The 18033-nt window shown below is 45.2% G+C and overlaps 1 non-coding gene across 1 annotated transcript; it reads left to right on the top strand.

The window, feature by feature from the left end:
- Nucleotides 1–17503: 17503 nt before the first annotated feature.
- LOC126931861 (U6 spliceosomal RNA) lies at nt 17504–17606 on the top strand. Its single transcript, XR_007717974.1, has one exon. It is a non-coding gene; the product is annotated as a U6 spliceosomal RNA (small nuclear RNA).
- Nucleotides 17607–18033: the final 427 nt, after the last annotated feature.

Here is an 18033-nt window from a genome sequence, read left to right as displayed (position 1 = left end):
AAATACAAAAAAATTAGCCGGGGGGACGGGGGGCGGGTGCCTGTAGTGCCAGCTACTTGGGTGGTGGAGGTTGCAGTAAGCTGAGGTCACACCACTGCACTCCAGTCTGGATGACAGAGCTAGGATCCGTCTCAAAAAAAAAAAAAAAAAAAAAAGTCCTTTGGGTAGGCAATAGTGCCAGCTACTCTGGAGGCTAAGATGAGAATATCCCCGGAGCCCAGGTGTTGGAGGCTACAGGGAGCTATGATCACACCACTGTATTTTAGCCTGGATGACAGAGTGAATAACAATCCTGATATTTTAGTACTCTTTGTTTATAAATTTAAAAAACACAAATAACAGAACAAGAAATTAGAAAATAATAATTACATGACCAGGACCAAACTTCACATGGAGACCTTCCAAAATATCTCACAAAATACACGTTTTTCCCAATGAGCAATCTGAGATGTGGTGAAGGGTTTGCGAAGGTAAATAAATACCTATCATCCACAAACACAAGGCTCCTTCTGCGTCAAGGCGTGCTTTGCACTAGTGTGGAAGCACTGTATTTTTGTTTTTTTGTTTGTTTGTTTTTGAGACAGAGTTTCACTCTTGTCGCCCAGGCTGGAGTGCAATGGCGCGATCTCGGCTCATTGCAACCTCCACCTCCCGGGTTCAAGCAATTCTCCTGCCTTATCCTCCCATGTAGCTGGGATTACAGACTCCCACCACCACACCTGGTTAATTTTTGTATTTTGTAGTAGAGACAGGGTTTCACCATGTTGACCAGGTCAGCTGGTCATGAACTCTTGACCTCAAGTTATCTGTCAGCCTCAGCCTCCCAGAGTGCTGGGATTACAGGTGTGAGCCACCATGCCCAACCCTTCTGTTTTTTTCAAGTACTTTTTTTTTTTTTTTTTTTTTTTTGAGACAGAGTCTGGCTCTGTCTCCCAGGCTGGAGTTTGGTGGCACGATCTTGCTCATTGCAACCTCCGCCTCCTGGGTTCAAGCGATTCTCTTGCCTCAGTCTCCCGAGTAGCTGGGATTACAGGCGAGTACCACCACACCCAGCTAATTTTTATGTTATAAGTAGAGACGGGGTTTCTCCATGTTGATCAGGCTGGTCTTGAACACCCAACCTCAGGTGATCTGCCCGCCTTGGCCTCTCAAAGTGTTGGGATTACAGGTATGAGCCACTGCGCCCATCCTTCACTGAATGACTATTGATTGAAGACATTAACATTGATTTTATTAATAAAAATAAAAATTAACACCTCCATAGTACCTTCTCTGTATGGTTCTCTTCTAAAAGGATATTAGCCAGGTGTAGTAGCTCAGACCTATAATCCCAGCACTTTGGGAGGCCTGAGCTCAGGAGTTCAAGACCAACCTGGACAACATAGTAAGACCCTGTGCCTATAATTTTTTTTCTTTTAATTTGCCAGGCATTGTGTTGTGTGCCTGCTATCCCAGTTACTTAAGAGGCTTAGGTGGGAGATCCCTTAAACCGGGAGTTTGAGGCAGCTGTAAAATATGATCACACCACTGTACTCCAGCCTGGGCGACACATTCTGTCTCAAAAATAAATAAATAAATAAATATCAATAAATAAAAGCATATTAACTCATTTGTGAATTTAAATTATCATCACCAACCGTACCCTATTTTACAGATGAAAAACCTAAGGCACAAAAGAATTATTTAAAATGTATCTGGTGGCTGGGCACAATGGCTCATGCCTATAATCTCAGCACTTTGGGGGACTGACTGATTTTGTATTTTTAGTAGAGACGGAGTTTCTCCAAGTTGGTCAGGCTGGTCTTGAACTTCCAACCTCAGGTGATCTGCCTGCCTTGGCCCCACAAAGTGCTGGGATTACAGGTGTGAGCCACCACGACTGACCACACCAAAGGTTTTTTAAAATCAACAAATTATTTGGAAATTATTAGAATAATTTTTTTTAAATTGCACAAAACTTTTATCGTATGGTAAGCAGTTTTATACACACACACGTATAACTATATATGTAATTGAATAAGCAGTTTTATACATATATAATTTAAATAATTTAGAAATTGAGATCATATTTTTCAAATGTTTACATTTATATATTGATATCTAGGTGAATTTACAAAATGTATTGTGGATTAGATACGTTGATTTCATTCCCTAGAGGAAATATAAGCAAGCCCCATTCAAACAGACTGAAATGGTAAGGGAAGAAATGTGGTTTTTTTCACATAACTATAAGTAGTCCAGCGTAGGTTCCAGGCATGGTAAGATCAGTGGCTCAGTGATGTCATCAAAATTCTTTCCATGTCTGTTCTGCTTTCCTCTCTGTGAGTGTTTACCCTCAGGCTAGAGCCTCTTGTTACTCAATATGGCAACAGCACTTCCTGCTGTCACATCTGTGGTGGTTTAAAACGTGTCCACAAATTCCTTACTATTCCTCCTTCCCTGCAAAAGTGTAGCCTAATTCCCCTCCTCTTAAATGTGGGCTAGACTTAGTGACTTCCTTTAATGAATAAAATGAAATAGAAATGATGGTGTGTTGTTCCTAAAATTAGAATATAAAATATAATGGTTTCCTCCTGTTCTTTTTATTGGGATCACTCTGGGGAAAGCCAGTTACCATGACAGGAGGACATTCAAGTAACCCCATGGAGTGGATTCACAGGGTAAGTAACTGTGGTCTTCTACTAAGAGCCAGCAATAAACTGAGAACTTATGCCAACAGCCATATAAGCCATCCTGGAAGTATATTCCCTAACCCCAATCAAGCCTTCAGATTAATGCAGCCCTGGCAAATGTCTGGAATGGAACCTCATGTGAGAATCTGAGCCAGAACTGTCCAGCTAAGCTACTCCTGAATTCCTGACTCACAGAACTGTGAGATAATAAAATAATTGTCATAAAAACATCCAGAGGGAGAACGGTGCATCCTTTCTCTCTCTCTCTCTCTCTCTCTGAGAAACTGCTAAGACTTCCTGGCAAACGTATTAAACCAGTTAGTGATTGGGAACTAATATTACCATGATTCTTATACTGAACCACCCTGCGGAGCTGGAGCTGGAGTCAGTGTCTTCTGAAGCCTAGGACTGTGTAGAAGACACAGTTTCTGATGGGAAGAAATGAGGGTACAGAAATAGATATCGACAGGTGACTAATCAAGATAATCTAGGTTGTACTGTATAACAAATATCCACCAATTCTCTCAATGGCTTAACACACCAAAGGTTGTTTCTTTCTCTTACTGCATGTCTAATGTGCCTTGGCAAGGAGACCTTGGCTCAAAGAGGTTTCAGCTCAACACTTGCTTCCTTGATCTCTCCAACAGTAACACATTGTTTATTAGATCTTAAAGTTTTTTCCTGGAAGTTACACATATCATATTACCTCCTCTTTTACCTTATTGACGGAAGGTCTAATTTCAAAGAAGTCAGGTAACACACTATTACACTGTGACCAGAAACGGATTTTTTTTTTTTCCTTTTTTGAGACAGTCTCACTCTGTCACCCAGGCTGGAGTGTAGTGGCACAATCTCGGCTCACTACAACTTCTGCCTCCTGGGTTCAAGTGATTCCTGCCTCAGCCTCCTGAGTAGCTGGGTCTACAGGTGTGTGCCACCACGCCCAACCAATTTTTGTAGTTTTTAGTAGAGACGGGGTTTCACCATATTGGCCAGGCTGGTCTCAAACTCCTGAGCTCGTGATCCCCCTGCCTTAGCCACCCAAAGTGCTGGGATTACAGGTGTGAACCACCGTACCCGGTCCGAAAACTGAAATATTTTAACATCACTGATGAGTACCAGCAAGGGAAAATCAGGGTTTGGATCCGGGTGTGGTGGCTCACGCCTGTCATCCCAGCACTTTGAGAGGCTGAAGTGGGTAGAGAGCTTGAGTCAGGAGTTCGAGACCATCTGAGCAACATGGCCAGACCCTGTCTCTACCCAAAAAATAGAAAAATTAGCCAGGCATGGTGGCGCATGCCTGTAGTCCCAGCTACAGTGGAGGATGAGGTGGGAGGATTGCATAAGCCTGAGAGGCAACTGCAGTGAGTTGTGATTACACCACTGCACTCCAGCCTGGGCAACAGAGCCAGATCCTGTTTCAAGAAAAATAAATAAATAAATAAAAAAGAGAAAAGAAACAAAGAAAAGAAAATCAGGGTCTGGAAAATGTGCTTACTAAGGGACTGGAAATTGGGATGTTACAGTAACAACAAACTTTCTCTACTTCAGCCCCTGCAAGTCCCCTATCTCTTAAGGAATGTCTCTCTCTTCTTTGCCCTTTAAGAGTTGAAGTGGGAGGCCGAGGCGGGCGGATCACGAGGTCAGGAGATCGAGACCATCCTGGCTAACACGGTGAAACCCCGTCTCTACTAAAACTACAAAAAATTAGCCGGGCGTGGTGGCAGGCGCCTGTAGTCCCAGCTGCTCGGGAGGCTGAGGCAGGAGAATGGGGTGTACCCAGGAGGCGGAACTTACAGTGAGCCGAGATCATGGGACTGCACTCCAGGCTGGGCAACAGAGTGAGACTCCACCTCAAAAAAAAAAAAAAAAGAGTTGAAGTGGTTAAATAGATTGGATGTTAGGGTATATGGTACTGGGATAAGTCCTAGCTTAATTGCTGCTAGATTTTAGCCTAGCATGTGTGAACAGGTCTTAGCAGACTACTTGAAAACTTTAGTGAAAACATTAGTGCTGACTCATGATCATGTATCTGATAATTACTCTTCTGATATTAGGTCCAATAATGTGTAGTTTTGCTAATAATTCTAAAGTTATAAATAATATGTTGAAATTTTAAAGTGCTTTGGATGTTGAAATCTGCATGTCAATAGCTCACCTTTTCTCAGGGTTTTCGTGCTTGTGGCTTAGTTATTATCCTGATGGGATGCTTGGACGCTTCTGGGTAAGGAAACAGATCAATTCTCCTGCTGGGCTAGTCCACCTGTTTCAGGTCCTGAAAAGCTACTGACCTAGTGGACTTCAGACTCCTTGCTTTGTCTTAGCGTTTGAGTTCTTTTATTTCTGACTGGTAGCTGACCTGTTTGTTAATACATCTGGAATGAAGTCTGTTTTTCTGGCCGGGCGGGGTGGCTCACGCCTGTAATCCCAGCGCTCTGGGAGGCCAAGGTGGGCGAATCATGAGGTCAGGAATTTAAGACGAGTCTGGCCAACATGATGAAACCCCGTCTCTACTAAAAATACAAAAAATTAGCTGGGTGTAGTGGCGGGTGCCTGTAATCCCAGCTACTCCGGAGGCTGAGGCAGGAGAATCTCTTGAACCTGGGAGACAGAGGTTGCAGTAAACCGAGATCAGCGCCCCTGGACTCCAGCCCAGTGACAGAGTAAGACTCTGTCTAAAAAAAAAAAAAAAAAAAGAGGCCGGGCGCGGTGGCTCACGCCTGTAATCCCAGCACTTTGGGAAACCGACGCGGGTGGATCACGAGGTCCGGAGTTCAAGACCAGCCTGACCAATATGGTGAAACCCCGTCTCTACTAAAAATACAAAAAAAATCAGCCGGGCGTGGTGGCGGGTGCCTGTAGTCCCGGCTACTTGGGAGGCTGAGGCAGGAGAATCACTTGAACCCGGGAGGCAGAGGTTGCAGTGAGCCGAGATCGTGCCACTGCACTCCAGCCTGGTGACTGAGCGAAACTCCGTCAAAAAAAAAAAAAGTCTGTGGGATGGACAACATATTTGGGCCTTAATTTAATATCGATAGTTCATCCAATTAACTCCTTCCAAGGCTTCTCTGGCATGGTTCTCAACTTAGTCCCTGGGGGTGGAAGATGGGCAGGGACCGCATTTCCTATCACCAAGTGACCTTAGAGCAACAAAATCTCTAGCGTAGACTGGAAAGTGTGCCACCCATGACTTCCCCAGTCATGAGGGGTCCTCCCTCCTTCATCACTGCACAAAGGGACTGACGCAAAGGTGTAGGTCTAGTTCTTTTGGCTTTTCCGATTTTGTCATGGATTGGCCTCCTCGGGCACACCCAGACACAGACAGCAGAACTTTTATTGCCACGAGGTAGCTGAACTCTTAACCTTTCTGGTTTACGTAACTATTTAAAAATGACATTATTTGTAAGCGTGGACATTTATGGAAAATCGTCGGTTGTTAGGCATACAGTAACTGCTGTTGTTCCTGGTCTTGCAGGTGTGGACTGACTACCGCGATGCTACCCTCATCTTTAAGGGCTGTCACACCCTAGCTCAGAGGGAGCAAGGGACAACCTTCAATGCGCAGGGTGTAGTCAGGCTGTAGATCATGTGAAAGCCTGGAGGAGTACAGTCACCAGCTGGTTCACTGTCTTCCTTGCAGCCCACTTAGCAGTAGTTTCAGAACGCGCTGGAGGAGGCTTGCGGGGGTGGGGCTGGAATGCCTCCTGCATTCCTCCTCGCCTCTTCCTCCTGGCTGCGTTTGCGAGTGCGGGGGAGGGGCGAGCGCAGGGAACAGAGCGCAGCGGCTGAGTCCAGCCAGCGCTGGTGGCTCCCAAGGCCCCGAGCACGTGGGCACCAACTCTCTTCACATTATCTGGTAGGTTTATCACAAAGAAGGCAAAGGCGGGGCCTCCTTCACAAAGCCTTCTAAAAGACGCCCTGGTTTTCAAATTATAGTTTTGCAGAGGTCAAGTTCATTCATGCTTACTAATCTCTCATCTATAAAATGGGGATAAAAGAAAAATTACAGCAAATATTATTCAGAAAAAGGAACCTTGCCTAACAATACAGCGTTCATTTCCTGTGAAGAGTGGAGAGGAACTAAGTAATTGCACTTTGTTGATTTTATTTCAGCCAGATAACAAAGAGAGATCTATACAACAAATGTTTCCCCTTTGTTCCCGCCTTGTAAAGAGCCATTTCTCTACGGAGAAAGAATCCCCCTTGTGCATTCCCTGGCCCGACAGGCCACGGGGATTATGAAGAGCGAGCTCTCTGGAGCTGTTTTCCTGGTTACAGACATTGTTCTGGAAAGCAGGCTGGGTTGCCATGGTGACGGCTCCCGGGGCCTCGCCCTGCCCCTCTCCACCCCGCTTGCTTGTGCTGCCTGCTGGTACCCCGCCAGGCCCGATTTCAAATGTTCCTCCCCGCACAGCACGGAAATGGCAGGGAAATTCTAAACTCTTTTTCCCAGATGGCCTCTGAGGCCGAAAGGCAGGGAAAAAAAAAAAAAAATCCCTGTCAGACTGTTCTGAATTGTCCTTGAAAAAAACAGTCATTAGATTGAAAGCTTGTTGAAGGCAGGAACCAACCATGTTCTCATCACTGAACCAATTCTTCCCCTCTCGCTATGACCATCTTTCCCCAGCCGGAAGTAGGCTGACACGTAGTAAGATCTGAAAAAGGGTTTATAACCCGTTGCCAGTGAGGTGGCGGGTATAGCATCAGCTTAGATGTATGGATTTTGGAGCCAGAATCTTTGCCTGCCACATTAGAGATGTGTAACGTGGTAAAGTACCAAATCATTCCAAACTTCATTTTCCTCATCTCTGAAATGGGGACATTAATTCCTAACTCGGAAATGTACGGTGTGTGTGTTATAATTTAAGATATGAAACACTCGGTACTGCCTGGTTTATAGTGAGCTCTCAGTGTTATGGTTATTACTGTTTTTTTTTTAAATTTATTTTTGTTTTAATTTTTTTGAGATGGAGTCTCACTCTGTCGCCCAGGCTGGAGTGCTGTGGTGCAATCTCGGCTCACTGCAACCTCTGCCTCCCTGGTTCAAGCAATTCCCCTGCCTCAACCTCCCGAGTAGCTGGCATTACAGGCGAACACCATCACGCCCAGCTAGTTTTTGTATTTTTTTTAGTAGAGACGGGGTTTCACCATGTTGGCCAGACTGGTCTCAAACTCTTGACCTCAGGCAATCCGCCCGCCTTGAACTCCCAAAATTCTGGGATTACAGGCGTGAGCCACGGCACCCGGCGGTTATTACTGTTATCCTCTCCAGCCTACTGCATCTTCATGTGGGGCAATTCATTGTCCCCAACCAAAAAAGAAATCCTAAAAGAAAGACCTAGCAGAATCCCCAGCAGTCCAGGTTTAATAGTGAGTGAAATAGATGTAGAAGAGCTTCATGAGTTACTTACTTGTGTAATAAACATTAAATAGAAAATGTCAGCAACATGTTTCGTGTGTTTGATTTTCGCACATTAATAATGCAGAGTGGATTGTGTTCCAATTTTCCATCTATGTATCTATGGTAAAGGAATAAAATAGCATTTTCACATCTTTCAGCTGACCTTCTTCCTTTTCCCTTCCCCAGTCTCTTAGGAGTATTTCTGAAACCTACAGCCCTGCTTGTAATTGAGCCTGTGCATGGGAGAGCTGTAAGCTCCGTGCCCTGCCCCCCAGCTCGCACCAGGGCTGACTTCCAGTCAGAGAAGCCCTGGGTCTGGAGGCACTTAATTAGTGCCTCTGGAAGATTCTAAACATCTTTGGACACTTAGGGGAGAGGGAATTTACACACACACATTGTCCCACCAGGCCGACCTGGACTTTGTGTAGAACTCCTAGGAATTTTTGGTGGGGAAGGGCTGTACTGGTTCGGGAAGGTTCTGAGCCAAACTTGGCCGCAGGCAGTGCACACCCTCCACAGCTGCAGGCCACAGTTCAGTCTACTAGACAGTGTTAGAGGAGCCATTTCAGGGTGGGACTGATCAGATCTTGGGAGCTTCTGGCACTTGGGGGAAGGGAGCGGAGGACAGGATTATCATTCCATTGTTACCTAATACTGCTGTGTCTCTCAGTTGAGAAAGGCATGTACGGCTTGTATGTATTTCTGGACGCAGGTGAAAAGAGAATGTTGACAGTATTGGGTATGGCTACTGCCATTTCATGCATAGGGCTGAAGGAGGTCTGATAATTACTTGTACAAGTGCCACTTGTATGTGGGGCGCTCCCACAAAGCCTATGTTCAGTGTATTTTGAGGTTGTGCAATAATGCAGCAAAGCTGTTGGAAAGGTGGTGTGAACTGCAGGGTGTGAAGTGCTGTTCCCTCTCCTTCAGACCCTCTCGCACATTTCCCCCCCTCCCCCCCACCAGGCACACACATTAAACTACGGGAGACACATAATCTTCCCCTCCCCCAACATTGCAGCCAGCTTTCTCTGAAAACTGATACCCTGAGGCCCTTTTTCCCTTACCAGCCACAATTAGGAGCAGCAAGACAGAAAATGCGGACTGGATTATGGCACAGAGACAGTGCTGTGTGATTTCTCTTTCTGGAAGAGGCCACTGTCCATGCTCCAGGCCTTATATTTTATCTGACTTTGCCACTACAGGAAGCAGCTTTAGGCTCCAGCGAGTCCAGGCCAAATCCAGTTCTTTCTGTGAAGTCCATGCTGGATTTTGTGTTTCACCCTAGTGAAGTCTCTGCCGAGGCTGTTGTTCTCAATCCAGCTCAGAAACTGGCTCAAACCGCCCTGAACTGGATTTGGTGGCTGTTGAGACACAGTTTCTGCCTCTTTGTTAGGGCGGATCCGGCCTCATTCGCGCTTCAGTTTCCCTCCCTCCTGTTTTCCCAGAGTCATCTACAGCCATTCCCCTCCCCCGGCCTCTCCAGTTTGGCATTTCTTTTTTTTTACCCTTCCCTGGGCCAAGACCCCATAAAGCAGATTAAATTCTTTAATAAAAAAGTGGATTTAGATTGTAAACCTTCTGCTTTTATTACATTAAGTTCTGCTTTCCTCAAAGTTGTTATCTAACCAGTTGACATGGTGCCCTTAAAATCTTGGCTCACATCCCAACCTAGAAATAACTTTAATTTTCACTCTGGATGGGAATAACTTTAAATTTCCCATCAAAGACTGAAGGGCTTTGGTGTAGTACATTGTTCATTTCCGTTTTGTAACCATATTTAAATTAAAACAATTTATTCATTCCTTTGCTGAGAAGTGACAAACATAGTATGTATAGAATTTTTAAAAGTCACCTATACTGGCTTGTCTATTGCAACTGTGCAATTCCTAGAGGAAGAACTAAAGGATTGGGATGTTTTTGGTTTTCGAACCTGTAATTGTAACCCTGAATCCGAGTCTATGAATTGTACAGTGACGAAGGCTGTTGGGGGAACGCATGGGGACAATTCCTGACAGAATGCCGGTGGACACAAAACTGGGAATGTGACGAAATAAGGAGGATACAACAGGCCTGGGCTTTTGCAAGTTCTCTTTATAGAAAATTTAAGCATTTCTTACGTTTTGGAACTAGATAGAGGTGACGGTTCCGTAACACTGTGAATGAGGTAAATGCCACTTAATTGCACCCTTTAAAAGGGCTAGTTTTATGTTATGCGGATTTTGCTTCAATAAAAAAAGGGGCTTTGTTTCAAGAATGTCTCATTTTCTTTTTGTGTTTTTTGAAAATTCAGAGAAGAGACAGATAATAAGCAACCCTAATCTGGGTGTGGCTTCGTTGGGAGCTTCACGACTCTCTGGTCTCCCTCTGCTGGCCAAACTGCGCAACATGTCACCATGTCCCAAGGCCTCTTGAGAATGTCTCAATTTTATGTCGAAGCACAAAGGCAAGGCTACGTTACTAAGAATCACTCTCCAAACCTGGTTTCATGTTCATTTTATGTGTGCAATGTACGGAAAAAGGAATCACATGTTTTGCTTCTATGATGTTACATAGGATTAATTATATATTAACGATTTAAAATTTGCCCCAAAGTCTCAAAACAGAAACAAAACCGTTGTCATTTCCCCTGAGCTTAAAACTAGAGTGAAATTGCTCATTTAAGTGTTTAGTTTCAGTAGAGCATAAAGCCCTGGAAAAAAACCAATTACAACAGTAGATCTGGAAAAGCTAATTTTATACGCAGGAGGGGAGGAGTTGGCTTTGTCTAGTGAGTCAGTACGCTCAGAAGGATGTGGGTGCAGGTTTGGGCTAAGATAATCTTCAAAATGTATGTTAAAAAGATGTGAATTCATCAGTTGAATTTGTTTTTGTGAGATTTAAGAGTCATAAATGATTGTGGGAAGGCATGCAGTATATGCTACATGGGATTTTCCAAAATGTTTGGTATCAAAGGGGATTCAAGAGGGGTAGAGGTCAAGCCATCCAAACTGGCCCTCTGATTCTTAGAGTTGCTTTTAGTTTAGGATCTTAGCATTTTTCACTCCACGTGCTTGAAATCTCCCCACCCCTGCCCCGCCGATATTCCTTCCTCCTTTCACTGTCCCCTGAGTTCCTCCTGCCCTCTGGTCAAGATTTGCCTTCCTCAGAGGCCTTCCTGAACGCTTGGTCCAAAGTAAATTCTTGTATCTTCTTATCGTCTTACATGGCAACCTCTTTTTTTCTGTTGTAGTACCACTGTAACTTACAATTACATATATTTGTTTTCTTGTATATTGACTCTCCCCCTTCACTGGCAACTAGCTTTTCAAGTCCCCTAAGGCCATGTGTATGTGGTCAAAACCGTATAACAAGCACAGGACCTGGCAAAATGTTAGCAAGGAGCAAATATTTGTTGAACAGATGAGTTAAATTCAAATATTATTTCTCTGGTCCTAGTCTACTACTTTCTGGATTCTTCTTTTATACCATGTAGTTCTTTTAAGACTCAGTCTGTTTTCTTTTCTTTCTTTTTTTTTTTTTTTTTTTTTGTTGAGACGGAGTCTTGCTGTGTCTCCCAGGCTGGAGTGCAGTGGTGCGAACTCGGCTCACTGCAAGCTCCGCCTCCCGGGTTCGCGCCATTCTCCTGCCTCAGCCTCCCCAGCAGCTGGGACTACAGGCGCCCGCCAGCATGCCTGGCTATTGTTTTTTTGTATTTTTAGTAGAGACGGGATTTCAACGTGTTAGCCAGGATGGTCTTGATCTCCTGACCTCGTGATCCGCCCGCCTTGGCCTCCCAAAGTGCTGGGATTACAGGCGTGAGCCACTGGGCCCGGCCAGCAAGACTCAGTCTATTTTCTTACTCTTGTGAACTTTCAGGAACAACTGATTTATTTCAAGATTTCTCTTTACATAATGAGAGCTACTAAGTAGAATGGAATCTTCACAACTTCTGGGGGGTACCAGAACAGATGCCCAGAAAGGGAGTACCATGGCCATTACCAGCACATCAGACAAGGGCAGGGTTCAAACAGGGAGGCCTGTGGCAATCCCTCCCCTATGTCTGGAGCTGAGGGGACAGGGGGAGCTGAGAACAAAGGAAAGAAGAGAAAAATGGCTGCAGAACAGGCGGGGAGCATGGTCTTCTTGCCCCATCTTCCTCAGGGGTTGCGGGGTACAGAGTTGGTGGTGGCCCATCCCGTCAGGTCTCACTGCCCCTTGGAAGAGGCCACAGTCCTTCAGGTTGTTCTTGATGATCACGTCGGTGATGACATCAAACACCAACTATGTTCTTGGTATTGGTGGCACATGTGAAGTGTGTGTAGATCTCCTTGGTGTCTTTGTGCTTATTCAGGTCCTCAAACTTACTCTGGATGCAGCTGGCTGCCTCATCATACTTGTTGGCCCCTGTGTACTCAGGGAAGCAGATGGTCAGGGGTTGTGTGTGATCTTCTCCTCGAACAGTTCCTGCTTGTTGAGGAAGTAGATGATGGACGTGTCTGTGAACCAGTTGTTGCAGACGCTGTCAAACAGCTTTTATCCCCTAAGAGAAGACACGCTGGTCCTATAATTCTTAAGAATCTGTGTTTTCTCATCTGTAGTACTTGATTTTACTCTGAGATGGAATTCAACTTGGGTTTTGGTTTCTGAGTCTGGAGTCATGCACATGGTTCTCCCCTTCCTACCTTTATCAAAACTGTCCCTATCACCACAGGGAAAGAATTTACCAATTCCTCCTTTAAGAAAGTATCCTGGCGGCCAGGCCCAGTGGATCATGCCTGTAATCCCAGCACTTTGGGAGGCCGAGGCAGGTGGATCACCTGAAAGTCAGGAGTTCAAGACCAGCCTGGCCAACATGGAGAAACCCTCGTCTCTACTGAAAATACAAAAATTAGCCAGGGGTGGTGGCAGGCGCCTGTAATCCCAGCTACTCAGGAGACTGAGACAGGATAATTGCTTGAACCTGGGAGGTGGAGGTTGCAGTGAGCCGAGATCATGCCATTGCACTCCAGCCTGGGCGACAAGAGCAAAACTTCATCACTCTCAGACACACACACACACACACACACACACACACACACACACACACAAGCTGGGCATGGTGGCTCACGCCTGTAATCCCAGCACTTTGAGAGGCCAAAGTGGGCCGATCACGAGGTCAGGAGATTGAGACCATTCTGGCTAACACAGTGAAACCCTGCCTTTACTAAAAACACAAAAACTTAGCTGGATGTGGTGTCACGCACCTGTAGTCCCAGCTAGCCAGGAGGCTGAGGCCAGAGAATTGCTTGAATCCAAGAGGCAGAGGTTGCGGTGAGCCAAGATCGTGCCACTGTACTCCAGACTGGGTGAGAGAGTGAAGCTCTGTGTCAAAAAAAAAAAAAAAAAAAAGTATCCTAGCGGGGCAAGGTGGTTCATGCCTGTAATTCCAGCTGAGGTGGGTGGATCACTTGAGGTCAGGAGTTTGAGACCAGCCTGGCCAACATGGCAAAACCCTGTCTCTACTAAAAATACAAAAATTAGCTGGGCATGGTGGTAGGTGCCTGTAATTTGAGCTACTAGGAAGGGGATGCAGGAGAATCGCTTGAACCCGGGAGGCAAAGGTTGCAGTAAGCTGGGATCGCGCCACTGCACTCCAGCCTGGGCGACAGAGCAAGACTCCGTCTCAAAAAAAAAAAAAAAGGATTCTACTTCTGGCCAGAGGCTCATCTGAGCAGAGATTTAATGCCACAGAATTTCAAGTAGGCAATTTGCATCCCTGAAAACCTTCAGGAGAGAGAGAGAGAGAGAGAGAGAGAGAGAGAGAGAGAGAGGCTACCAATTCACTGGATTTCAGCCCAACACAAGAGTAATGTCTTTGGGGCTGTTTTTCTTTTTTCTTTTTTTTGAGATAGGGTCTCACTCTGTCACTGATGCTAGAGTGCAGTGGCCTGATCCTGGTTCCCTGCAGCCTTGACTTCTGGGCTCAAGCGAACCTCTCACCTCAGCCTCCAGAGTAGCTGGGACTATAGGCATGCACCACCACACTTGGCTATTTTTTCCTATTTTTCTTTTTGAGACAGGATCTCACTTTGTTGCCCAGGCTGGAGTGCAGTGGTGCAATCTCGTCTCACTGCAAACTCCACCTCCCTGGTTCAAGCGATTCTTCTGCCTCAGACTCCCGAGTAGCTGGGATTACAGGTGCCTACCACCAAGCCTGGCTAATTTTTGTATGTTTAGTAGAGATGGGGTTTCGCCATGTTGACCAGGCTGGTCTCGAACTCATGACCTCAAATGATCTACCCCCCTGGGCCTCCCAAAGTGCTGGGATTACAGGCATAAGCCACCACACTTGGCCTATTTTTGTTCTGTTTTTCACAGAGACAGGGTCTCTCTGTGTTGCTCTGGCTGCCCTCAAACTCCTGGCTTCAAGTGACTCTCTTACCTCTGCCTCCCAGTGTGCTTGGATCACAGGCATGAGCCACTGCACACTGCCTGGAGCATTTCTTCACATAAACAAATTAGCTGTTCTAAAAGCTATGCTAGGTGTTGGAGGACTTTTGAAACACAGCTTTATTGTGTATTTATTGCAAGGTTTTGATTGACTCGTTGTGAAACTGGTAGGATTTCCCTAACTGACTGCAAAATTCTGTGACTTTCACTTTTTTTTTTTTTTTTTTTTTGAGGTGGAGTTTTGCTCCTGTTACCCAGGCTAGAGTGCAATGGCACGATCTCAGCTCACCACAACCTCTGCCTCTGGGGTTCAAGAGATTCTCCTGCCTCAGCCTCCTGAGTAGCTGGAATTACAGGCATGCGCCACCACACCTGGCTAATCTGTATTTTTAGTAGAGACAGGGTTTCTCCATGTTGGCCAGGCTGGTCTCGAACTCCCAACCTCAGGTGATCTGCGCACCTCAGCCTCCCAAAATGCTGGGATTACAGGCGTGAGCCACTGGGCCCGGCCAACTTTCACTTCTTTTAACTGGTACAGGGGCAATCAATAATTGAGAGACTGAATATTGAGGTCAGAAAAACTTAGAGCTCTGAAGCCATGGTTTCCTCATCTATTTTGTTTTTTCATCTATAAAAATATCATGATAAAGTTGTAATAATTTTTTTTTTTTTTTTTTGAGACGGAGTCTTGCTCTGTCGCCCAGGCTGGAGTGCAGTGGCGCGATCTCGGCTCACTGCAAGCTCCACCTCCCAGGTTCACGCCATTCTCCTACCTCAGCCTCCCGAGTAGCTGGGACTACAGGCGCCCGCCACCACACCAGGCTAATTTTTTTGTATTTTTTAGTAGAGACGGAGTTTCACCGTGTTATCCAGGATGGTCTCAAGCTCCGGGCCTCATGATCTCCCACCTCAGCCTCCCAAAATGCTGGTATTACAGGCGTGAGCCCCCGCGCCCAGCAAGTTGTAATAATTATAATAGCAATTACAGAGCAATACTTTGTGCCAGTTTGCTGTTATGATATATATGTATATATAGTATGTATAAACCACATTGTATATATAAACCATCATCCTCATAGCCACCCTTTGGAGAAGGTACCATTGTTCCCATTTTATTTTTATTTTTTGTAGGTAGGATCTCTCTCTGTTGCTCAGGCTGGAGTATAGTGGTGCAGTCATAGCTCACTGTGGCCTGGAACTCTGCGGCTCAAGTGATCTTCCTGCCTCAGCTTCCAGAGTAGCTCGGACTATAGGCTTGTACCACCGCTTCCGGCTAACTTTTAAATTTTTAGTAGAGATGAAGTCTTGCTATGTTGCCCAGGCTGGTTTTGAACTCCTGGACTCAAGTGATCCTCTTGCCTCAGCCTCCCAAAGTGCTGGGATTACAGGCGTGAGCCACTGCGCCTGGCCCATTGTTCCCATTTTCTGCTGGGGACAAGGAGACACAGAGAAGTTAGGTAACTTGCCCCAGGTCACACAGCTAGTAGAAGGCAGAACACAAACAAACCCAGGATGTTTGAGCCTGTGCTTTAAAAATCCTAGTGCTAATTACCTGGCACAAGATAAGTGTTGATAAATCTTAGTTTCTTTTTATATCCTCCCTTTAACTTTCATGAAAAATAGTTATTACTTCTTCAAAGTATCTTAATACAAAATTTGAACCTTCCAACCCCCCTGCCTTTTCAGATGAGGAAACGGAACTCCAAAAAGCTCGAACCATGTGTTTTGTGTGGCCAGATAGGACTAGATCCTAGCTCTCCTGCCTAACCTGGGAAGGAATAATGGTTCTCCATATTATCGTGTTCCATCTACTTCCTTCCTTAAGTATGGTTTTGTTGTTGTTATTTTTGTACCATTTTTGAAAAGAAAGGAGACTAATTTCCTTCCTGAATCTCACTCTTATCTCCAACTTGTTTTCTGCAATTAAATAACACTCACCACGCTAACAGAGGCGTAACTAAATGGAATGTGCTGCTTCTCTACCAGAGTGCACAAAGGGAGTGAGCAAGAGTTTATCACTACCAAAGTGAGGAGAGGAAGACTAGTTGGCATTCATTTTTTTCTCTCTTTTCCATCTTCATCCCTTCCCTCCTTGTTTCTGGCTGCAGCTCTCTCTCCCCTTACCTGGATTAGGAGTATGGGACTGTTGCTGGTGTCACCCTAATAAAAATTCAAAGATAGGCTAATAAGAGATACTGCCCAGAGATGGGTAGTAAGGTAGGGTGTCAGTAACTGCCGCCTGGTCTCTTTTTTTTGAGACAGAGCCTCACTCTGTCACTCAGGCTGGAGGGTAGTGGCATGATTAAGGCTCACTGCAGCCTCAACCTCCTGGGCTCAAGCAGTTCTTCTACCTCAGCCTCCCTAGTAGCTGGGACTATAGGCACATGCCATCATGCCCAGCTGATTTTTGATTTTTAGTAGAGATGGAGGTCTCACTATGTTGCCCAGGCTGATCTAAAACTCCTGGGTTCAAGTGATCCTCCTGTCTCAGCCTCCCAAAGTGTTGAGATTACGGGTGTGAAACACCATGCCCAGCTTTGCTGCCTAGTCTTTTCTTGCCCCTGAATGAAAACAGAGAAAGCCCCGAATTCCTGTCTTTATTGTGTCATTACCTCGATACATGCCTTTGCATAATTTAGTTCATCTGTACTAGTCATCCATAATTTTCTCACCTGTGTATGAAATACTATCTTTCCTATTAGCCTCTCTGAAAGAATTTTGGCTTGGCCATGAAAACATACAGTGACAATGACAACGTTCAAGAGATAATGGTGTTTTGCTTTATTTTATTTGGCTTAAATAAAAATTCTCAGAAGTATCACATATATGTCTATAGTTGCAAAAGTGCAACATAGCTTTATAGTCTTTGAATAGCACTATTCTAAAAGGCCTCATGATTTTGGAACTTATAGCTAAATAATATATTTGATCATCCTGAAACATCTATTGCACAAAAATGAAAGGAAAACAGGATTACCACAGCAAAAAACTACCGTTTTCAAAAGAGAAGAAAGAACGCTTGCTTCAACAGCACATATACTAAAATTGGAACCACACAGAGATGATTAGCATGGTCCCTCTGCGTGGATTACGTACACATTCGTGAAGCATTCCAGCATTCCATATTAAAAAAAAGAGAAAGGTTTGAGGCGGCCATTAGAATAGAGTTCCCCTCTTTTTTAGGCTCCGGGTGTTTTTTTTTTTTTTTTAAAAGGGAGTTTCGCTCTTGCTGCCCAGACTGGAATGCAATGGCGCGATTTCGGCTCACTGCAACCTCCACCTCCCAGGTTCAAGCGATTCTCCTGCCTCAGCCTCCTCCTGAGTAGCTAGAATTACAGGCATGCACTACCACGCCCAGCTAATTTTGTATTTTCAGTAGAGAAGGGGTTTCTCCATGTTGGTCAGCCTGGTCTTGAACTCCCGACCTCAGGTGATCCACCCACTTCAGCCTCCCAAAGTGCTGGGATTACAGGAGTGAGCCATTGCGCCTGACCAGGCTTAGGGTTTCTAAAGCAATACGACTTATGTATAATGTTAGTACTTTTTTGT

This window comes from Macaca thibetana, chromosome 11 (assembly GCF_024542745.1).
Source record: "Macaca thibetana thibetana isolate TM-01 chromosome 11, ASM2454274v1, whole genome shotgun sequence".
NCBI lineage: Eukaryota > Metazoa > Chordata > Mammalia > Primates > Cercopithecidae > Macaca > Macaca thibetana.
This window is presented reverse-complemented; position numbering and strand designations above follow the sequence as displayed.